Below are 24,531 nucleotides of genomic sequence, written 5' to 3'. Positions count from 1 at the left end.
GGACAACTGTGCTTTTCTGCTGTTCTGGGAATACGCAAAAAATCATCAAATACTGTGAAGCTCTTGGGCATCATTGTAATCAGCCTACAAAGTAAAACAATGAAGGTATTTTTCTCTGTATATAGAGAATCAGAGTTTTGGATCTTTGCATCCATTGATTATCCTGTATCACTACATACTTGCTTTAAAAAGTCTATACAGTATAAATACTAACATGCACAGAGATGGAGCATAACCATTTCCCCCCTCAAACTCTAATTTTAGCGTGATTTCACAAAGTCCTTTCCAGCTTCCATCAGGGCTATTTAACTTTAGTGCTTGGTGAAACTGCAATATAGTCATATGGAATAGGACAGGGAACAGCATTTGGGGTAAACAAAAGATATTCTCTGGTTCACAAAAATAAAAATATTCTCACTCTCAGCTGTATAGTATGTCATTTAACCATGGCCACAGAAATAGAAAAGCAACAGGAGAGCTAGTAAAAGTTAATGCCTTTTCCTACTTATTTTATTGGTCTGCATCACAGTGTGTCATCATATTGAAAGCTTCCAGGAATAGTAGGCTACTAAGAAGGTAGCACATTGAAAAATAAAATAAAATAGATGTACTTTGCATCCAAGGAATAAAAACCAAATCTACCAACATCTTTAAAAATGTCCAGAATAGAGTACCAACAGTTACTCTGACTTGAAAATCTGAGTTAAGAGAAATACCACAATTGAAAACACAGGTGATGATCTCCTCCATTTTAGGTAGGAAGCCACTGAATATAAAAATATAACACAATAATCACAGCAATCATGAGTTTTTGGCACATGACACAATAGAAATATTTTAACAATATCTGAAAAAATCCCAAGCACACAGTGTCTGAATGTTACTAAAGCAGATGTGCACGAGACTCAAAGACAATACCGTTTTGCAGGATAATTTTCATGAATTAGAAGCAAATAGAAAGGGAAATAAAATAGAAACTTAGGTTCAGGCCTACAATCAGATCTTCAGAGTAGAAACTTGCAGTCATCCACAGTCCCATCAACTCAGTCACGCCCCATGGCTACTGAGGTCCATTTGAACAAATCCAGTGGCAGGATTAGGGCCTAAATATGTAAATAGAAAAAGGGTGAAATTAGGTAACATAGTGCTCAGCTCTAATTAAAGAGACACCAAACTAGTCCCAGAAAAATAATCTGAGTGTCAGACCATTACAAGATTTACATTTTTACCACAAAATGCTGCAGCTACAGGAAAGGCTACAGTTGTATCTTACATATAGATGTTCATACAACATTAATTGATTTCAGCATATTCCCCTTCAGGCAAACACAAGTACCTGCAGTGTGTTTTCTCACCTCCTGCGTGCTGCTGCTTTTTCATATTTATATATAATTCGTTTTATTATTTTAAATAAAAGAGAGTGCTCTAAAATCAATAAAGGTGATATTTTTGTCTTCATCAACTCTTCTTTTCTAGACATGTAGATTTTAGCATCCTAGTAACGTGGTGGCAAAAACTAAAATGAGACAATCTTACCATATTTTAAAGCACTGTAAAACTGACAAAAAGTAATATTATTGCTATGAAAACATTCACTGTTATGCCCATCTGAAGGTTGTGAGAAGTTCCAGTTTGGCAGTGTGTTAGATGAAGTCACTTCTTATGCTGATGTTTCTCCCCAACATACTAATAAAAGCTCATGGTAGCGTACACCTAGTCCCATACAGAACTGCCAATGAGAAAATGCACCGCCTCAAAAAATGTCTGCTTTGTAAGGAGGTTTGGCTACTGAAATACAGGCTTTAATACAATAGGAATGTGTGACAGTAGCAGCGAAGACACTACAGGAATATCAGGTTTATGCTGGAACAAGCACACAGAGCCACAGGCTACAGAGTGGAGTATCATATCACCTGAACTTCAGCAGCATCAATTATCACTGAACCCAGGTCCATGCCTTCTGCTGCACCTTGTACCTTTACCAGTACCACCTCTAACATAGCCAGACCAAAGACAGTATGAGGTTGTCCAGGAGCATGATGCTGTTCTTCCCTTCACTATAGTAAAGTTATGTCTTCAGAGATCATCATGTAACCAGACAAATCAATATAAACACACTTTCTGTCAAAAAAATATGTTCAGGAGAATCAGCTATCTCTGATTACTTTTGTATCTCCTACTTGATGGCTTAAGACACAGCAAGATCCTTTACATGAAGTAAATTAAGAAGTTTAAAAATTATTCCAAGATATGTGAGGACATGAACATCTGAAATTCACTGAAAGAGAGACTGAATTGTCTGTAGCACTGATGGAGGAGTAAGGACTCAAATTGTTATGACTTCCAGGTGGAAAAAAATACTATATACAAAGTTTTCTATTCACTATGCACATGGACATTAAGATGCTCTTTTTGCCAAGATGTGTCACTGATTTTACTCAGACTACTTATACACGAGGAAACTCACAGATATGCAAGACAGATGTGATTTCCAAAATTTGTGGGAGAAAGCAACGGTTTTGTCTTCTTAGTGTGGGTGTTACCTCAGGATAGATATAAATCCCCTTTATTTCCATTTTAGTGTTGAATTCCTGCTTGTATACCACATGCATGTCAGAAACTGGTCCACGATAAAGAACCTGTAACACCACACTTAGAATATAGTGTCATATTTTGGTTATTTTATCTCAAGAAGTTCAAGACTAAAACCTGGCTGCTGCTCAGTAAGCACACTAGGATGGGGGGAGAAAGCACATCCCAGCAGCAATTCCTTTCCAAAGAGTTATATTTCTGAGTAAAGGCAATTTTTAAATTTCTCTTGCCCAAGCATACTACATACTTTAACATTTTAATCTGGACACCTAACTACTGGACACCTAAGACAATCTTTCTTCTTCCTCTTGCAAAAATGCATTAACAGTTTATATCTCCACACCTGGTGGAAATGTATCTACTATAAAAATAACAAGAAAGAAAATAGAAAGCTGTTGGGGGTTTTTCTTCAGGTTATGCCTCCCTGATATGAAAGTTGCTTCATCTCTGATTTAAGTGAGAAAACCTTAGAAACACTTCTAATTCACACCTGTTTGCTACCGTGCCCATATGACTACATGCCAATGGAAAATTAGCCAAGAGCAGATGTTATTTCCTCTGTCCTTTCTCTGGTCCCCCTTTTCAACCTGTGAGTTCTGGGACATGCTGAAGGGGGAAGGAAAGGACGACTGTGGCTGGTATGGGACCTGGCTATAAAAGCCTCAAGCAAACTGAGCACCTCCTCCTGCTGGGGAGAATTCTTACATCATCAGGCAGGACCAGAATAAAGTACTGAGTCAATTAATTTTATTACTGACGTACTATGGAGTATAGTTATTAGATGATTTGACCTAATAATTTAATTGTAAAGAAATTACTGTACCCGGTGTTCATTATTACTATAAACCAAATGAAAAGATCAGTGCCTTCCCAGCAAATGCAAAACACGCCATTTCATGCTAGCCACCCCACTGCAGCAAACAAATCAACTGAACAATTAATGTCCAGTCCTTGGTGGCAGGTGGGGAAATATTCTGAATAATATTACGTGGGAGGCAATCATAGGAGTGAAGAACTCCAAATAATAAATAACACAATTATATTGGAGGTCAGATCTTTAAAGTTTTCACATGAAAGATTTAATTGCTGGTGACACACACGTAGCTGCGCAGATACACCATCATCCTGCTTATTGCTCAGACACATAACTCTAGGATCACCTTAGACCCCAAATTTACTCCAAACCCTCAGATTCATATTAATAACTTGCAGATACTTTCAGTGCAACATTTCCAAGATGGTATTTTTCTTAATTCTTCCAATCAACTGAAGCATTCAGTCAGGTCATCGTCATCATCACATTTTGATTCAGGAACATTTTTCTCTCTGCTTTTGAGAAAAGCAGCCTAATCCCACTTGCATTCATTCAGAAAACCGCTGCAAAGACTCTTTTCCTAGTCGACCACTTGGAGCACACGGCACTGTCTCCACAGCTCTCCCTGACTTCTCCTCTGTAACTTGTCTTCGCTTTCAAGGCCCTTCCTCGCTTATCACCACAGCACCTATTGTTCCCTAATCATCACCAGGAAGCCAGCTGTGGTTTGCCCGCATTTGAAGCTAGGCCAATTTTCATGAAACGTAAAGCTGAAAAGACATTAGGTCATACTGTCCGATTTGTTTATTTTTTTGTCTTGGGCTAGAACACCTTCAGCCCTCCCTGCCCCCCCCCAACTTTTTACTGGAAAAAAAAAATTGCAGATGCTTCTTTTGTCTCTTCCATTCATATCTGCCACCTGTCATTTAGTGTCAGGAGTCCATCTTCCAGCTCCTCTCTCGCCCACATGTTGTATTTTCAAACAAACCTCTTACACCTTTTCCTGTTTTACACCTTACACTTTAGGGAAACTCCCTTAAATATTTGTAAACATTCTTCATTGCTTTTCTTCAAAGTCTTTCTAAAATTCAGCTTACTAAGATGCCCCACAGGCCCTCTGAGCAAAGCGTGTGATAAGAAGGTATATACACACCACCTAATTTTAAGTATCTAAAGTAGGCAAGTGTGGGATGTAGGAGATGGATCCTCCTCTATACAGTAAACGCAGAGAGGCTGCTGTTGAACGCGATTTTGATGAAGGAACTGCTAACGTATTCCAAACTGTCTTCTGAAGGAGTCTCTGGATAAGCTGTGGAAATGGCCTAGGAAGATCAGTCTTTTGGTTTAGGTACATGAATTGGATGCCTGAAATACGAATGTTCCCCCTCAACTCCTAGTATTTCCTTTGTCATCTGTGTATATGTTCTCTATTCAGCTATATTATATTTACATTGCAAACATTTAGGACTGCAGATAATCTTTTCATCCTGTGTTTGTGTGGCGCCTAGCATCACAGGAACTTCAATGTCCAAACAACCCTATTTGTCAATAATGCAAAAATGGTCTTACAATGACTGTTTTATTAAAGGCTATTTTATAGACTATAGACTAATTTATTAAAGAGTACTTGATCATGCAATTATCACAGAATTATGCACACATGTCAGGTAGAAGATGCACAGTATGCATCAACTTTAACTTTGTTGTTTTCTAAATTCCTTAATGCTATAACAAAGAGCTGGAATGTGTTCATGGCTGGAACCAGCTGGTTTTCTCCACAGGCTGAATGATGGGCAAATCCTCAAGACAATTCCACACAGTGAAAGACAAGGAAGAATAAGAGTGATGGAAAGGTATATGTGGATCCAGGATGCACACAGAATTTTTGGCAGAGGAAGCAGGGTAGAGGAAACAAACCATGGAAACCAGTGTCATGTGTGAGACAGATGTCATAAGCTAGTTTCTGAAACAATCAATAAGAGAATGGTAAAATGTAGGACTGGTAAAGTAAAAGAAATAAATATAAGGAGCCCCTTCATATATGCAAAGAGTTCATGCCCCACAATACGCGCTTCTCCCTGTAACACTTATTGAACTTTAAATATACCCTATTAAAAAGGAGATTACAGTAATATGAAGAATGTCCCTAAAGCCCAAACTAAGGAAGCAAAACCCCTAGATATATCCTATATGCTAAGAAAAAGTCTCAGTCTCCAAAAACATGCTATTTTCTGGGACAAAGATAATAAAACATTACGAAGAAACAATGAGCTTCAAGAAGCTTTTTGAATCAAATAGGAGTCTCACACAAATTTGGAAATCTAATCCTAGTGAAAACAATAAGCAAAAGTCATACCAGGCATCATGTACAAAACAAATAGAATAGAACAACTACTACTGATGACAATCTAGTTCTTGCTCTGGATCTACTCACCCAGATAACAGAAAATAAGTTCTTTCAAAGCCTGAAGCAAGAAAAGAATTCCCCCTGAAGCAAGCAAACAAAAAGAACTAAGACACAGACAGCCATAGATTAAAACCTGATGAGAACAAACCAGGCAAAATATTGCATTAAATGATCAATTTAATTATAAGAAATTCCTTTAATGGCAAAGAGTTAACTGCAATGTGTTTCAAAAGAACTGATTCGATCCTATGTTATGGTATAGTTGTTAATCATCCAGAAACTGGGGTGACTGAATACCACGGCATAAAATCTGAAGTTATTTAGGTCACTCAGAATCATGGAAAACTCTCATCTAACCAAAATGAGTAAGTGGGCCCCCAAAATGCCAAATCAAGTTTAAATGATGATAGACGACAAACACATACTAAAATAAACCCAACAGAAAACAGTCTGTGTTTTATGAGGTTTCAAACTAACGGCACAACTGTAGGGAACTTAGTGTAATAAAAATATGTTAGGCAAGGGGAAGGTTAACAGTTACCTACAGGAGCTCCAGGTCAGTTGGTCACCCACTGACATTCATTCTCCCATAGATTTAATTCACTCACACTCTTACACTCACAAGCACCAAGATGGATCTGTCCAGATGGTCTGGAGTGGATAACTTAGGTGCAAAACAGAGGACAAGGGCCATCAGCTATTAAGCCCTGACCCCATTTCTGGAGTTGTTTTTAATTAGCGACAAAAAACTAGCTTTTTGAGCAGATCTTTTAGGATATCCTTCAGGTTCAGCTGTGACAAGGTAGTTCTTCGCCTCAGAATCTTGCTTACCTTGCCTTCCATAAATCTTAGGCCATGTTGCTGCTCGTTGTCTGTTTTCCCTCCTTTGGAATGTAGGTCTGAAATGTACACCTGCAGTCTCTTCTGTTCGGCTAACAGGAAAAAGAATGGTGTGTGTGATACACGACAACTTATTGCTGTGAGGATGCAAGGTCTTCTGCTGGCAAGTTATCTATGCTGTGGCACACAAATACTGCTGGGAATTGTGTCCTGGAAATGGTGTCTTTCGTCACCAGTACAGGCCATTTCTTTAACTGTGTTTCACTCTTCCTCCTTATGCTTACACACACGCTTCCAGCCGTCCTGCATACATACCGATCTTAATACCTCTGTTAAACTCTCCGCATAGTTTTATGTTAGTTAAACTGATCTGATGCAGATCAGCTGCAGAAAGGATACGTTCTGTACTTCTACCTCCTCCTTCCTTCACCACGTGCTCCTCTATTTTCCTTGCAGCCACAGCAGCAGCCATCACTGGTAAACCTGCTCGGGGAGCAAACCAACAGAAAAAGCAACCCTTTACTGGTAAGACTGGGACTGTTTTTTTAACGGTGTAGTTCCGTGAACTGGATCACGGGGGCTGATGAATGCCAGCGTCAGGTGCAAGGGAGGTGGTAGGACTGCCACTGTTTAATGGAAGTTGTTCATTAGATCAGTTATGCCGTAATGGGAAAGAAGACCAGATGCCTTGGCCTCAGGAAGGAACTAGGGCACCACTTCAGCAGTTTAGTGAAAATCTCTGCTCAATATGCCGTGACACTCAAAATAAGAATAATAAAACAGGCTGCTTAAACAATGGAAGAGAATTAGGAGAAAGCCAGCGTAATAGGATTATAAAAATCAATACTTGACCTTACCAGAAAAAAACACATGAGGTACAGGTCACCCCTTCTCCAACAGGATACTAAAGAACTGGAAAGAGTTGGAAATGTGAACAATGATAAACACTGAAAATATTATATGAAGAGAAACTGGCAAGTTTAAAATCAAGAGTGTTATGAGTGAACATAAAACATAATAAATGCTCTGATTAGACATTTCTATCCTTGCTATCTTATAGCACAAGAAAAAAAAATACTGAGAAACATTCAAAGTTGGAAAATTCAAAACTGATGAAAAGAAATGTTTTTCACCTCATATGAAATTTATTCATATTGATTATCAAGGAAATTCAGTTGTTAATGTAAATGCAATGTCCCTATCAACACTAGTATAGATCAAACCAGTTACTACATAAAGAAATCAGGAAGAAACTTATTTGGAGTTAACATCAACTGAAGCATCAGGATGTATTTAATAATGAAACAAGAAAATGTCTTATGGTAACTCCTATGTGAAAATAGCAGTTTAAAAAAGGGAATAGCAACTTCATTTCATTACTGAACTACTATTCACAATCTCACCCTAACTTTTCCTACAGTTTGCATTAACTGCTCATTAACAACAGTATAGCAATAGAAGATTTTCAAACAACTATTATTTGGACATTTTAAGCTCTTAGGTAAGCAATAAAGGCAAATACATGAAAAATTAAAATCAGCATGGTTATAAACTCATTTTCTCTATCACTGCAGGTTCACCTCAAATGTATTTTTCCTGATTTCCAACCACAGCCAGTTTCTTAGATGTTTATTTTACAAAGACCTGAAATTGAACATTTTTCCCCTTAAAAATTTTTCTTTTTAAAGGATTGTTTTAACAAGGATTTTCATCACCCATCTTGCTATAAAGCACCCCAAAAGTGACTACTTACTGATCACCCACAAACATGGGAGCTAGAAATAGCTTAAGTGCTAATTTCTTAGTACACCACCAGTACACTGCTTGGTTATCTTGATTAGATCATCCTGTTTTAGTCTGAAATGCATATTGTCACAGCACATACTAGAAAACACATTACTCCACTGTATTAGTCATTACAAAGACAATCAGAAAATTAGAATTCTTTCACAAAGAGCAAATAGTCTTAATTTTATTAAGATGGGCAAGTTAAAAAATGAAAGAGAACATAAGGATGGAGCTTCATATATTTTGTTTGAGTTTCTTCCACTGTATCTGGGAAGGTAAAGAGAATATAACAACGTCTGGGGGTTGGGAGTAGAGGGGGAACAGGAAGGGGAGGCTGCCAGCACTGCCAAAGCAAGGATGGGACTTCATGGTTTAACCAGTGGCTCTGTCAGGTAAACAGGGCAGAAATAAATGGCTGAAGGAACATGCTGTACAATAGAGGGTATGAATGAAGACTCAAAAGGTCAATAATAGACACAGCACACAGAGCCAAAAAGATTACCTGGGAACTCTTTCTTGGAGAGAGAGAGAATGCAGCTGGTACCAGGTTGAGAGAAACTGAGAAACTTTAAATAGCCACAGAAACCGTGTGCAGCGACACTTGAACGTTGGCAAGGACACTGGTTCTCTTAGAGAAGGGAATTTCAGTGGATGTAGAGCTGTGGGCCTGAGAAGGCCTTACTGTCTGCAATGACAGAAAAGCTGTCTGGCATAAAAGAAAGCCAACAGGTCGCAGGAAGGCAGTATTTCTGAATTCCTGAATCCAAAAGGCAGCATACCTTTTGCCTGTGTTCCAAAAGCAGCAGGCCATTCACCACCAGGAAATCAGAACAGAAAATTTATTTCCTTTGTTTCACTCACTGTTTTGCAGATGACACAGGTTGTGAATTTCTGAGTAGAAGAATTGCCACTTGCCTGATGTACCTTTTAGTTGTACAGCTTTTCCCTATGATCATTTTAATAACATACCTCACTGACAAATATTGATCACCTTCTAAAATAAAAGGGATGTTTTGCTTTTCTAAACTTTTTTTATTATATGCTTGAAAGTATGTACTGTATATAACTTGAAATATACTTCACCGTACATTTACCTGCAAAGTTGCCCCCCCACTTCTTTCCTTCTAAGTAGGTGGGCATTGCAATACACTGAACACATGGGGGAGAAGGTATAAACTAACTTCATTCAGATGTGAAGGCATTTCTTGTTAAAGACGTTTCTTTCCTCATTCCAATAGTATGAAAGCTATTTACTTGGTAGTAAAAGATTTTGGACTGAAACAGGCATTTCTGAACCTGTTGTTGATGATTAATGTACAGTTTAAGAGAGCCATTACTTTGTGACAAGCACTATAGAAGCCAAGAGTAAGATAATATATCAGCTTCTACTCTCCTTTAATTCTAATTTAATGACCAGAAGTCTTTTATTCTTAACATCTTGTTTTAAATATTAAGCTGCAAAGAGCTCAGCAGGATACACAGTAGTTGCATAGAGAACATATAGACCACCTGTCTTGTAGTGTGAATATCACGTAGGCTTTAAGGAGAAGGTACTTTAATATTAGCCAAAGCATATTTCTGAACACGAACACTTGCCACAGCCCACTGTATATCCATTAAAGGAAGATCTACTTCAGCTCACATCGTAAACTTTCAGATCGCACTTATCATTTGGCCTGTATGTTGTGCAAATTATTTTCCTGGAATGAACAAAATATTCCTTGCTATTTTAAATGCTTTCACCTACAATTATTTATGCATCTTTTTCCAAGGTACACAAAAGCTCTAGGCAGAAAGCGTGACTCCATGCTAGTCTATGGCCCGGAATTACAGATGAAGGCACGCTCCCAGCGCCAGACGACGCGCAGCGCACTCTGCTCTGCATTAGCGGAACCTACAACTGTGTAACTACTACAGTAACACAAGGGCACTCCAAATACAAGCCCGTTTGCTCAAAGCACGGTTCAAATACACAGTAAAAGACAACTCCAGGTCTGAACAGCTGACAGCTAAACCAGACCGCACCCGGGAGAGAGGCTAACCCAGAGCCCGGCAGCGCGGGAAGGAGGGCAGCACGGCCGAGGCGCCGCGCGGGCGGACAGGGAGGAGGCGGCACACCGGTGACAGGGGGCTTAACGCGGCGACAAAGGCGGCACCGACCGCGGACCTGGCGCGGAGGCTGCTCGGCTGCCGAGGAAGGAGGCGACGGCCATAAGCGGCCCTCGGCGGCGCAGGCCCCGGCGCGGCGGGGCGGGGCGGGGCGGGGCGGGGCCCATCGCGGGCAGCGCGCGGCGCGGCGGGCAGGTCGCAGCGCCGGCAGCCAATGGGAAGCGGGCGCGCCGCCCGCCCCGCCCCGCCGGCAGCAGCTGGCGCGGCGGGTAAAGGTCCGCGGGGCGCCGTGGCCCCCTGCCCCGGCCCCGCTCCCGCGTGTCCCCCGCGGCCGGGTCCTAACGCCGCCGAGGGCCTCTCACCCCCCACCCCCCCGCGTGCCGTGCCGTGGCCCCGGCCGGCGCCGCCTCTGCTGGCGGGAGGCACCGGGTCGAGGGCCGGACCGTTTTCTGACGGCGCTGCCAGCTGGCCCAAGGCAGCGCCGGACTCGGGTACAAATCTCACGGAGAAGAACCTGAGGCCACTTGAACGAGCTCTTGTGCAACACCCCCGTGCGCTGGGGGAGTGGCAGAGCTGTGCTCAGCCGCGGGGGAAATCAGCGCCCCGGGAGAGGACTAAAGGATTCAACGGGAAAAGGAAAAGGTCAGTACGTTCAGCACCTGACGTCAAACCTGCCGCTGCTTGTAAGACACCGTGATGCAATCCTCAAAGCTCAGCCCCTAAGCTTAACCTCAGAGCCGCGCATCTTCATCACGCAGCACAGGAAAGTAAAAAAGTGAGAGCCGGACTTAAAGTGTATGTGCTGCTGCGTCAGCTAGTCCCGGATCTCTCCTGGCATAAGGATCTTGACAAGCCAAATACTCTGAAACAAAGAAAACTGCAGGAAGAGCAGCCTGGGTGAGGCACCTTTACACCTGTACGTGGGGAATATCCCCTCCTGCTCCGTTTCTGGCTTGCTGTTGCTGCTTAGGTTTAGTAAAAGTAAATGCAGCCTCCCAGGAAGGCAGAGATGCTGCCCTCTGCATCAACACCCCGTTCTCTCCAACACATCAGCCTGGCCAGAGCGGCAAGTTCTGATGTATTTTCACTTTGCTGCCTCCTTCCTCTCCTTGCTTATACCTCAACACCACTTGAAGAAGAAACAGTACCCTGTTATATTTTTATACCTTTATACTCTTAGCCAGACATCCTTAAGTGACCTGATATAGCTTGGCCTGGGGTGCTAGAACTAGAAACAGGATTGAGATGGCTACTTTTATTGCCCTTCAGTGTTGCCTGTGGAAATTGTGATCAATTTTGTTAATAGCTACACGCAGTTTTCATTCATGTGTCTACGTTCTTGCCGCCCAAACCAGAGAAGGGATGGCCAGACCAGTTCTACATCAGTGGAAGCAGAGTTAGGTGAGAATCAATAGGCTCTCTTGAAAAGGAATAGGGACAGAGATGGAAAGACTCACAGCCAGTGTATAGAGACAAGAAGCGTAAAGTGAAAAATGTATGGGAAGACCACTCTAATAAGAATGTGTCTGTTCACTTCGGCATAAACTTCTCCACTCAGTGTTATTCATGGTAGAACAGGAATGTTATTTAAAAGCAAAAGTACCTGCCTTATGATATTGTATCTATTCTATCAACAATCAGTCTTATTCTTACCAAAACCCCAGGTCTGTCATCCAGAGAACAAAAATTCTGGAGCTATGTACATATTTGCAATATACAAATCAATGGGGACTCTGGTGGGCTGACACCAGGTGCCCACCAAAGCTGCTCTATCACTCCCCTCCTCAACTGACAGGGGAGAAAAATACCATGAAAGGTTCATGGGTTGAGATAAGGACGGGGAGAGATCATTCACCAGTTCACGTCATGGGCAAAAGAGACTCTACTTGAGGAAATTAATTTAATTTATTGCCAATCAAAATCAGAGTAGGGTAATAAGAAATAAAAACAAATCTTAAAACACTTTCCCCCACCATTATAGTTAACACTACTACATAGCACATGGGAAAAAAAAATTCTAAAGATTTAAAACAATATCAGAAAAATTTTACTTCCCTTACTTCTCAAAACCCTTCCTCTCACCCTTCTGCTGTGAGTGCACGTCTGTCTCCATATTACAGATATTAAAGAAATGTAGGACTGGAACCCCAGGCCAGTTTTACACCTGCTTCTTGCAGTGTTGCTGTATGAAGATTCTGTAATAGGTGACAATTCATGTGATGCTGTCAATAGGTAAATCTGTTTTGTCTTTGACATTTTTATTAAACAAGGAAAAATTAAATCAGTAAGAAAGCTAAAATTCAAGGAGAGCTAAAATAACCAGAGGCCCACTGCTTCACTCTAATTAGCGTTTTCACAGTATGGAGAGCATTAGATCTGTGCTATCACCTTCCCAAATAAAAGCATTTCTGAGTCGGTCTATATCATTACAAAAACACACAGGTGGCAATACAAAGTAGATATTTCTATAGTCTCCTATCAAATAGTGCAAAAATGAATACACCGAAACTGCCGCTTGATAAAAGCAAAAAATCACTGTTTCTCAGTTCCAGCTTAGGCTCACATGACAGACGTAGCCTACAAACCCAGCAAATCAATGGTGTGAAAAAGAGCAGTCAGACATGGTAAGACACGGCTTTTTAAAAGAGAGTACGTTGAGAAAGTAATTGATAGCACACGTCCAACGTGCACAAAACTTCTCAAGGATTTGAACGGGTATGAGTGTCTTCCACACTTCTGTATGTAATGGCATCAAGTTTCACTGTGGGCTGCAGCACTGAGGGCATGCCTTCAGGCTGGCATGTTCGTTTAACATATGAGTCATTCAGAGTGGAAACAGCATAACAAAAACATCCACAAACTAATGAATTCTGAAAGAACTATAACATTTTCCCCCTCAGGCTTCCACCTACTAAAGTGTCACAAATAAAGTTAGTATCACAAAAATGATTTAGCAAAAGAAGAATTAAACACCAAAGGACAGGCAACTCTTTTACAAGTCAATCACTTGTTTTAACTGGTTTTATTTGAAACAATACTAGTCAGTACAGTCACCTTAGGAAAGATCAACAGAAAAAGACATGCCATCCTTGATTTTTATAACTACTGTGACTACAGGCAAGATACCTCTGCGACATGGAAACGGCAAACAAGTTTTTTCTTGATTGAAATTGTCCTTAGAATTTGAGGGGCTTTAAAACTAAGAGCTCACCCCTCCCTCCCCCCACCAAAAGCTGGTTTAAAATATAAACAGATCAAATAAATAATCAAACACTTGCCATGCAATGAATCAGAGTGAAAGATTAGCCCGGCAAAAAAAGGTGTGAGCAGCCTAACTTCCTCATCCCAAGTTACTACAATAGCCTACAGAAGCACAGTAGTTTAAAAAACTACTTATAAATACACCTAAGCAGATTTATAAGCTTATATTAATGTATCTAGCATGGGTATTTATTTGTCCAGTGCAGCTAGAGGAACCTAGTATGCCCTTACATTATAGTTGCTGATGTGTTTTGCATTTTGGCACTGGAATGAGTGCATAGCACTTTGCAGGCCAGATTTTATCTCCCACCCACCTAGAAAGTAAAAATGAGAAGCTGAGTGTTGCAGAAAGGGATATCAAATAGAACTCACTATTAGTCACTTCCATACCAATCTAATTTCAAATGAGGAGGCTGCTTAGGTTAATCTTTTCAGGTCTAACTTGTGCGTTTATATCAGGCCTTTGGAGTCTGGCCACAGATCTCTCAGGAATTCATCTACCAGGCATTTTCCGTACTTCTTCTCCCAATACCGTAGTGAGGGTAGTCTGTTTTAATTAATGCTGCCTTAGGTACCAGTTAAGTTATGGCACATGTCTATGCTGTGGAACAGAGTACAGTGCAACTGGATTCTGTCAGCCAGGCTGGTATTCCTCCCTACCCAGGGTAAACTACAGTTTTGCTGTTCTCATCAGGTGCCCACAGGAGGTATCTGTGTTAGCACAACGCAACTGAGCTCCTTATCCTTGCCTCTCAACGGGGCCAAGGGCTCTGACAGGCACACAGTGGATCGAATGCTGTTACTACTCTCGGACATTAACCACCAACCCTCTGACAGACATCGTCCATCCAATTAATGCCTAATCTGCTTGTGAATCAGCTCTTGAGCCACCACAGCTTTTAGCATGGCTTGAGAAAATGAAGAGTTCTTGAGGTCTGTTAAAATCCTAATTTCACCAGAAGTAGCATGCTGCTGGAACAGCTACTTCAGCTATGAAACTAATTCATAAGAAGAACGCTCAAATCGCTGTGCTGTTCATTTCTACATAGTGCATATGTACCCAGGACCTCAAAATACCTTTAAGAAGAAGCTTTAAGAACTGCCAGCTGTTATCAGAACAGTTCTACTGCAATACCAACCACCAGTGGGATTCAGAGAGTAGGAAGAAAAAACAAAGGCCCAAATTATTTGTGAATTTCAGTGTATCAGTATACACTGATAAGAACATAATTGGTTTTGGTGAAAACAAGAATTTTTGCTTAAGGAGTTGTTGGCCTAAGCTATTTCAAAGACCAAGTTAAAAGGAACCACTTCTACTACCCTGTAATTAGAGTACCACTTCTATGGTGTTTCTACTTCCATTTGCTAATTGTGTACATTATTTAAATACTGTGAAACTTCCAACAAAGTAGAACCAGTACAGTAACTTAGCATGCTGCCATTATACTTTTTTTTTTAAACCTATACGAGGATTAAAAGTTTCCGGCTATGAGTAATTTGTCAATAATTACATAAGCGTTTCATATCTCCTGCAAAGTTGGATGCAATGCCTGTTAGAACAGTTCTATGTGTAGTGGTGAAATATGCCACCAGAGGTTACTTATAACATTCTCTGAGTATGCTCTGAGCTGTTTTTTTTAAAGGACAGTTCAAAAATATTTAGTTCTAAATATTCAGAAAAACAGGCTAACAGTGAGCCATAAGTGGCCACTAACTACTTCTGTAAAATAACTTACTTTTCTACAAAGATACTTTAACTGGTTTTATGTGCAAGAAGTCACTGCTAAGTAAACTAAAGTTGTTGTACACTGTTTCAGAATTTAAAATACTGCATGATATAGAGCAATCCTCCCACTTTTCACATTTTAGAATAAATTTTCATTAAATGATCAGGCAAACCTTCAGAGAGATATACAAACATGCTTACTAAGAACTATCACGTGCTATTTAACAAATTACATGCAAATTCTTACCAGAATCCACTGCTTTCAAAGATGCCATATCCACTGTTATTCTTAAGATATCCATTCATATCCATCATTAGTACCCTGCTCATTTTGCAGTCAAGCTTTGGAAGAGATTTCTGACAAGCAACCCGCACCTACCAAAATGGTTTCTAGAAAGCAAATTTAAAAACTGTAAAACATGGAAAACAAACCAACAATTTGCAAACCACTGCAAGTGCAATGCAAACATAGTCAATATAAAATTCATTCTGAAATGTTCATCATAGTATGCTGGACTGTAATATAACCACAATTATAACATTATACTTTTAAATCACTAGTTCACCTATAGAAAAACTGCAAGAGCAAAGTTCCTCTTATCCTGTTAAATCTCGCATATCTCATCTCATTAAGGATAGTAATTTGCCTAGAAGTGATTTGTTATAAGAAAGCAGGATAAAGGAATATTATTCTTAATCATATTTAAGGTCTTCTAAGGACTAATGAAAACTGAAGTTTCATTATGCTGGACAGTGCATAAACAGGACAGTAAAAGGTCCCCAATTATACAAAAACCAACAGTCTAAACAGATAAGACAGTGTGGGGGGAAAAGTTCACAAACAGCATGATTGTACTAAATGTAACAGTAGTTCTATTTTGGGGGTGGCTTTTCCTTGCAAAGAAAACGGAAGGAGGGTAAGGAGGGCAGATTGGGTGGGGGAAGCACATGAAGTAAGCAGGATTGAAGCAGAAGTAAAGAGACAGGATAGAAGGAGAGAGAGTGGAACAAACAGTCAATGAGCATAGGACAGAGAACAGCTAATTAAAGCTAGCAAATGTTCTCTGAATGGTCAAAGGTCCCTGGGCTTTTGCTCTTTCTGTTCCTGCTAGTTACTCTCTGACTAGGTCCTTTATTGCTCCCAGGCTTAGAGCAGAAGGGTTATACTGATTTGCAGTCTTTTCCCCATCATGCCCTCTCCCTCCCCACCTTTGAATATGGGATCAAGATCTCCCTCACCTGCAGCTGGGTTTTAAACAGGAATCATCTGAATCTGCTCAACATTATCTTTATAGAATGAGCGCATGCAGATCATCCTTATTTGCAAGTGATTCAAGTTCTGATATTGACTTCAACTTTAACTCTTTCTTAGGTAATACATACTGGACAAGATTCATGTACACAGCAGAAGAGTGAGGCAAGACACTGATCTATAAAACAGCAGTTGAAAGTTTGGTTGGAGTATGTTAAACATGGTGTTCAATAGTGAACAACAGAGTTAAGCTAGGATTTGGGGGGACAGGGAGGGGGTGGTTGCTCTATAGGCTCTGGTGCATGCAGCCAGATGGAAATATTCTAACTGTTCACAGTAAACTGTACTTGTTCTAGTATTAACTGAATAGATTAGGTTTATATCAGAAAAAAAGATGCATTTTTATTGTCAAAACACTAATTGTTTATAACCTCTAGCATAGATGGAGATAAGTCTGTGTGAAGGGCAAGTTTGAACACAGAGGCAAATCAAACCTACGAAACTGAAGTGGCGTTACCTTTTATGGGGCTCTATGGATAAGGGCAAATAAACTAGAATGAAGTAACTTTCTTCTAGTATAAGGTCTCCAATACAAATAGCTTATACAGGCATAGCAACTGCAATATAATTAAACACAACTTCTGGAACTGGGCCAGCCCTCTGAGGTTGTTTCCTTCTATGCGGAAATAAGCTACCAATATTTTATCAGTTTTATACTGATACAGCTCTATTCACACTATGGGGAAAGACAGCTGCTACAGTAATTATACCAGTACAGATAAAGTAGCAAAACGTCTGACAGAGAACTTAGTGTCTCAGATATAGTCCATTTACCTGTTGCAAGGTAGCTGCAATATTCCTAGTGCAGGCAAAGCTTTAGAGTACTAATTCTTAACTCAAAAAATTATCCCTTCTGTGTAATTCCCAGAATGTCATCAACTTTTGAAATGTTAATGGAATTACTAGAAACAAACCAGACTTTGAATTTCTGCCAGATCCTGTCAGGAGTTCAGCTGACAAGAATTTGCTGTATGCCATTCAGGTGTCACTATTCTTTTCATAATACTTTTAAACATAATTTTTACAGCAACAATGCTGTGATAATTTTGATTCTTGGTAAAAACAAAGTGTATGTTTTGGCTTGAAAAATACACATAAAAGCAATTACTCCTCCTCAGCCAGACTACAGCTTTGGAAATTATCTCTGACTTGCCAGTGACAATAACAGGCAAATAGTTACCAGCAAAATCCCTTTAGTTCAGCTGCACAATAATATTTCCACTACTATCTATACTTTATTTGGTTGTTTGAAACAGCATCTGCAAATTCAGACTGCACTGTTAAAATAATCTTTTTGCTTTTACAGGAACAAACTTTACTTACATCCCCAAGTACTCCTTAAAAGAGAAAAGAGCTGGGGGGAGAAGTCTTAACCCGTGTGTTCCCCTTAGGACACTATGAATGGTGTCTCCCAGACAACTGAGTTAAAACACCAGAATCACCTGATAAAACAAGAATGCATTTTCATCCTTACTTATGACGTACTCTACAATACCTTCCAAACCAGACTCAAGATAAATGCATATATGCAGGACAGAAGTTCAGTAATTCATTTAAGTGTAAGTTACAATGTATGAATCTAGAAAATGTATCAATTATGTTTCTGAAACTCAGAAAACCGTATGAAGCATATAGGCATGGTTTTGTCTCCCTGTCTCCCTCTATCCTGAAAATAAGACCCCTGCTTGCAGAAATCTTGGGATAAAGTGAAGTGTCTAGAGTAGTGACTTGCTTGTCGAAGGTGAACTGTATGTGCTTCATTAAGAATAATGACTGTATCAACCATAACCTAGCTAGCACACAGAAAGTACTGATAGTTATATCATAGAATCATAGAATGGTTTGGGTTGGAAGGGACCTCTTGAGGTCATCTAGTCCAACCCCCCTGCAGTGAGCAGGGACACCTTCCACTAGATCAGGTTCCTCCAAGTCCTGTCCAGCCTCACCTTGAATGTTTCCAGGGATGGGGCATCTACAACCTCTCTGGGCAACCTGTCCCAGTGTCTCAATGCCCTCATCGTAAAGAATTTCTTCCTTACAACCATTCTAAACCTATCCTCTTTAAATTTAAAACTGTTGCACCTTGGCCTGTTACTACAGGCCCTGGTAAAAAGTCTCTCCATCTTTCTTATAAGCCCCCTTTAAGTACTAAAAGGCTGCAATAAGGTCTTCCCAGAGCCTTCCCTTCTCCGGGCCAAACAACCCAACTCTCTCAGCCTTTCTTCAGAGGAGAGGTGTTCCACCCCTCTGACCATTTTTGTGGCCCTCCTCTGGACCTGCATATTCAACCCTCTGTTCCCTCAGAAGGGAGTCGCCTACAACTATATCCCATCTTTTTTGCCTCATGGAGGTGGTCATGATACGGGGGCTAGGCCTTTCTGACCTTGGTGACACCTCTGGTGTAGACAGACTGTCACCCATTGACTGGCTTTCCACATCCAGAGCCTCATACCTGTTGTACAGAGGCACCTGGGAAAGTGAGGAGGGTAAGGAGGTTCACCTGACGCCCCAAGAGTTGACTTGCCTCCATTCACTCCTTCCCTTTAAGCTACTGCCTTCAGCTTGGCAGGGGGAGGATACAGGATCCTCTTGATATTGTTTTTTTTCCTGGTGGCTGTCCCTGATTATGTCTCAGGGACAGCAGAGCATGGTTCCACCAGTCTATCTCTTTCTCAGCCTCCCTGATGCTCCTTAACCTTTCTACTTCCTGTCATAGCTTTGCCACCAAGCTGAGCAGATCGTCCACCTGGTCACACCTCACACAGCTGTTCTCACTACTGCCCTCCGTCACCAGTGAAAGGCTCTGGCATGCCCCGCAGCCTGAGACCAGGGTGGCTGCTTGTTTTTGTGGAAGCTCTCTCTTGGTTGCCACATCATTCTGGCGAGTGCAGAGGACATACCAGCTTTTTAGTGTATATATATTTTTTTTTTAAAGTAAAATATCTATTTTTAATAACTTGTTCTAATCTTAGGGATGGATCTGTGTGGTAAACTGAGGTACTTAAAAGCTGGGGTTTTTTGTTTGCTAGTTGGTCAGCCTCAGTAAGAACAAAAAAATTGAAAATAAAAATCAACAATACAATCCTCGGAACGGTAGTATCCTGTTATAAATAAATAGGAAGGGCATACTTATACAGAAAATTTTGTTAAACAAACATAACACCTCTGTATAGAAATATCTCATTATAAATAGTTAACAGAGCACTTTAAAGATAAAAAAGGCTGTAAGGTGGAAACATACACAACTGATGTCCCCAGGATTAAATGGTCCAGTAGGAATTCAGTCCACAGTGAGGTGCAATGAAAGACACTGTCTCTAAAAAAGGAGGAGAGAAAGAGCAGTAGCAGAAACAAGTCAGATTCTGAAGTAAACACCCTCATCACCTGGCATTTAGAAGCAGAATGCTGTGCCAAGACAGACACTGCTTAAAGAATCACGATCATATTCATCGATGAGCTAGAGAGCAAATCAATTCCAGAAGCAGTCGTGAAAACAACAGGTAGAACTTAGCAAAAAGATATGTCTCCAACTGTGGTCTTTAACTAAACCAAAGCAGAGGGCACTTCATCAATCTACAAACTGTAATATTTTGCCCCTTAATTTAAGAGTGTCTTCAAATGAACCACTTGTCCTTTTGAAATATCTGGAGTCCCAAAGCTAGGTCTCTAAATGACTGCTGTATTCACAGTGCTTCACAAAATGAAATTCAAGTCACTGACTATCCCTCTCTGATGTGCTGATTGGAGTTCTTATTTGATACCAAGTACAGTATTTGTATCCTGTAAAATGGTATTCCATAACTTGGACTGTAATCCAAGGAAATGTATCCTGTTCTTGATCCAGAGAATACTCCTCTGTAGTTCTTTCCTTGTGCTGTGCTGCAGCCTCTACTATCTTTGGAACAGACATGGTAATTCAGACTAACTGTTCTAGCCATAGGGTATTGTTAAACCAAGCAACCAGGAAGCTGTACTACCTAACATACTCTATTACCCATTCCACAGTAGGATAATGAAGTTAATCTTCAAGACACTACACAGGCTTCAGCACCCGTTCTTGGTAAGCACGTCAGGAATGAGAGATCCTCTCTAGGAAGACCCTGGAACTCCCATAGCTAGACTGCAGATAAGGCACAGAAGAGTTCTGCTCCCTCAAAAATGTAACCAAACAGCTCAATAAGACAACATTAAAATGGTAGGAGCCAAGAGGCTTGGACCATTTAAGCTGGATGTTGGTAATCAAGACAATAAACTTCTGGGCCTGCTTTCAAAAAGAATATCATGATGCTGGAAACCAAACCCAGCATAGTTTGTTAGGTGTTATCCACTCCTGTTAAGCTATACAGCAATATCTTAGGGTTTAAGATCAGCTCTCATAGCCAACAAGCCCTCTCTCAGCCATTCTTGGATCACAAGTCCCAAGTCTCAGGGGAGAGGAAGCTGATTGTGTTCTGATGAGAAATGGAACACAGGTATTCCATAACACTAATACAGCAATGTGCTACGCACAAAAAGAGGTATGTGCACAGCTTATATATTGCTCAGATACCATGCTTCTAATTTGTAGTTCTAATGGCACATACTTACCTACAGCAATGTCAACTGTCTCTTAAAAGATGTCACTCCTCTAAGATTGAATCTGCTGTATGCTATGTGATTTTTTTTTTAATTAGCAAGAACTCTTAGTAACTGTTGCTCAGATTTTATTTAACTTTACAAATTCAAGAGGTGCAGAAATTTGTCCCCAATTGTTTACTATAACCGTGACAAGAATTACAGGGATTACTAAATTGTCTAGGGAAGAAAAAAAATAAAATCTGTGTTTTCCATCACCCCTGAAGAAACATGCACCTTACTACAAGCATGTGATATTTCTTCCACTTACTTAAAGAGCTACTACGAAAACACTTGTATTTTCATAGTTTTGTTTAACCAATTGCTTGGCAGGAATAGTTGCTTACTTCCTTAAACCAGATGATCTACTTCAGATGCACCCATTTCTCTCACAATCTATACTGCCTCTAGAACTGAACATAGAACACCCTAAATATCTCATTGATGTTAATGGTTTTTGTTGAAGTTAAAATATTTTTAAAAGGCAATACATGTATTTCTTTGATTTCTTGTAATCTTTTTTCTTAAAATACTGTTTTTATTCTTGGACTTGATCTTAAAATACTGATCTTTTACAGTGTCTTTCTGTTTTTGAAGAAGTCAAGGAAGTAAGTCTTAAAAATAGAAGTCCCCAAAGCTTTAATGTTTTTTCTTTGAAACACTATCATGCAGAATTGTCCTAGATTTGTCTGGGACAGAGTTAATTTTCTTCCTAATAACCGGTATGGTGCTGTGTTTTGGATTTAGGATAAGAATAATGCTGATAACACACTGATGTTTTAGTTGTTGCTGAGCAGTGCTTACATTAAGTCCAGGACTTTTCTGCTTCTCATACTGCCCTGCTGGTGAGGAGGCTGGAGGTGCACAAGAAGCTGGGAGAGGGCACAGCCAGGACAGCTGACCCCAACTGGCCAAAGGGATATTCCATGGCATAGGACATCATGCTGAACAACAACTGGGGGTAGTTGGCAGGGGGGCATGGCTGCTACTCGGGAACTGGCTGGGCACCAGTCAGCAGGTAGTGAGCGATTGCGTCGTGCATCACTTGTTTTGTATAACCTTTTATCATTATTATTATTTTCTCTTCCTTTTCTGTCCTATTAAATTGTCTTTATCTCAGCCTATGAGCTTTATCTTTTTTCTCATTCTCTCCCGCATCCCACTAAGGGGGGAGTGAATGAACGGCTGTGTGGTGTTTAACTGCCTGCCAGGTTAAACCACGGCAAGAAGAAAAACTTTTTGCTTTTTGAATATGAAAACTTCTGGCTCTTTTTCTACCAATTACAGAACTATTTTCCACCTTCCCCACAAAAACAGAGAGTGAAAGAGGACCCTGGGTGATAGACTAGGACAGATTACTGGAGGTGGCCATAAGAGTTCCCGTTCCCATTGTGCACCCTGTTCCTTGCCAAGTTTCCTGCCTCCACTACTGAGGCAGCAGTACCTGCTGCACCACTGTACTTTCCAAGAGCACAAATACAAGTAAAGCAGCACCAGTTCCGGGTGACTTTAAGGCTCTAGGTTACAAACTGCATTGGGCTGTTGCAACAGAAACAACTGAGCTACCCTTTCCCTGGAGAAAGTGGGGACCAGCTGGAGCAGGAAACAAACCAAGTTAATCCCATGATCTGAACAGAGCCCCTAACGCTTACTCCAATATAGAAGCTGTTACTTCTAAATTATGCATGCATTACCAAAAGACATCTCTGTCTTTGCAAAATGGAAATTGCAGTAGCTGAACTAGCTAAACACTCATAGCTACATGTTGGAAAATAAGATAAAAATGTGGCTGGGAATAGAACTAGACATTCATGTTCTGTGCCAGTAAAGAAATAGTCTTTAGAAACAGTACTGATGAAATGTTAGATAACTATATAATGCTCAAACTGTAACTAACAAATCCTCTCACAAATATAGGCATATCTATTTTAAATGCAAACATTAATATTTATAGTTTAAGTTGCACCCTCTGCTACTTAATTATCATAATTTAAAAAAGGAGAAACCTTTAAGTTCCTCCTCCAAAGAAGTTATTTGTCTGAACTGTAGCTTGGGAGACCCCAGTAGTCAGTCTGTTCTGAGATTCTCATCCCACTGAATGTCAAAGACCTAGTATTTCAAGGATGGGATTTCAAAATCACTTAGTGATGACTTCACTTTGTCTCACTAAAGATAAACCAACCTTTATTCCCACTCAGATCAGCTCGTTGATTTCAGGGAAAACACATTTAGAAAGCAGAGCTGAATACTTTCAGAAATTCCACCCATGAGATAAAAAGGAAAAACAACAAACAGAAACTGATATAAACCATTTGAGCCTGCTTGATACATGATAAATGAAGTATTTTTATATATTTGTGTGCATTACAAGTCATTGAAATTACTTTTAACTGCTCACCAAAATAATATAATCTCAAATACCTTACCTTCATACTCTTCAGATACAGGACTCTGTTCTTTGAGGAAAACCCAATTTTGTCCATGTACGGGAGGTTGTGCTAGGAACAATAATAGTTCTGCTGAAAGATTCAGAAGAAAATACACTTGATGCTCTCAATATCCATATTATAGACATCATAAGCATTACTATTGTATAATAATGAACTTGCTTTATGTTTTACTCTTGTCCCACTTTGGGTTCTGTGGAACTGTGTTCAATAACAGTTTGACTTCATGTACTGCCAGAAGCCATTCTCACCAAAAGGAAAACCTATTAAGCTTAAGAATATTGTTCTTTAAATATACTAAAAATAAAGTCAGATGCATCAAGCCCTCAGTTTTTATAATTTTGTAGCATTTATAAAAAAGCATTTAAAAAATTAGTATGTGGTGGACACTATTAATTGCATTCATAGTGCAAAATAAAACCAGAAAAATTAAGAAGTATCTCCAGAATGAATTATCTTTTGTGATTATTTCATTTAAATGCATTTCAACTTTTAGAACCTCACTGAAGCAACAGCCTCATTTTCACTGGTGCTGTCCCTGTTTGAAATACCCTACTAACAGTTCAAAAACTTTTCTTAACTAGTTTATAATTTTTAGTTATCCATTAAATTTATAAAACT

General features: G+C 40.0%; 2 long non-coding RNA genes across 6 annotated transcripts in view; both read right to left on the bottom strand.

The window, feature by feature from the left end:
* Positions 1-734: 734 nt before the first annotated feature.
* On the bottom strand, positions 735-10,677 carry LOC135311535 (uncharacterized). The gene is made up of 5 exons (XR_010371177.1): positions 9,221-10,677; positions 8,944-9,126; positions 6,645-7,136; positions 5,841-5,894; positions 735-1,103 (listed from the first exon to the last, which is right to left on the bottom strand). It is a non-coding gene; the product is annotated as an uncharacterized LOC135311535 (long non-coding RNA).
* Positions 10,678-13,565: 2,888 nt separating this feature from the next.
* Positions 13,566-24,531, bottom strand: part of LOC135311534 (uncharacterized) — a 23,941-nt gene continuing 12,975 nt past the window's right edge. For 3 of the 5 annotated variants that reach the window (XR_010371172.1, XR_010371173.1, XR_010371174.1), the window contains 2 exons: positions 23,890-23,982; positions 13,566-15,927 (listed from right to left, as the gene is read on the bottom strand). This is a non-coding gene — a long non-coding RNA (uncharacterized LOC135311534). Of the gene's footprint in view, positions 15,928-16,776; positions 16,968-23,889; positions 23,983-24,531 lie in introns of all 5 variants that reach the window. The other 2 variants (XR_010371175.1, XR_010371176.1) reach the window with 2 other exon arrangements.

This window comes from Phalacrocorax carbo, chromosome 1 (genome assembly GCF_963921805.1).
Source record: "Phalacrocorax carbo chromosome 1, bPhaCar2.1, whole genome shotgun sequence".
Taxonomy (NCBI): Eukaryota; Metazoa; Chordata; class Aves; order Suliformes; family Phalacrocoracidae; genus Phalacrocorax; species Phalacrocorax carbo.
The sequence above is the reverse complement of the archived record's forward strand: the minus strand, read 5'-3'. Positions and strand labels throughout refer to the sequence as shown.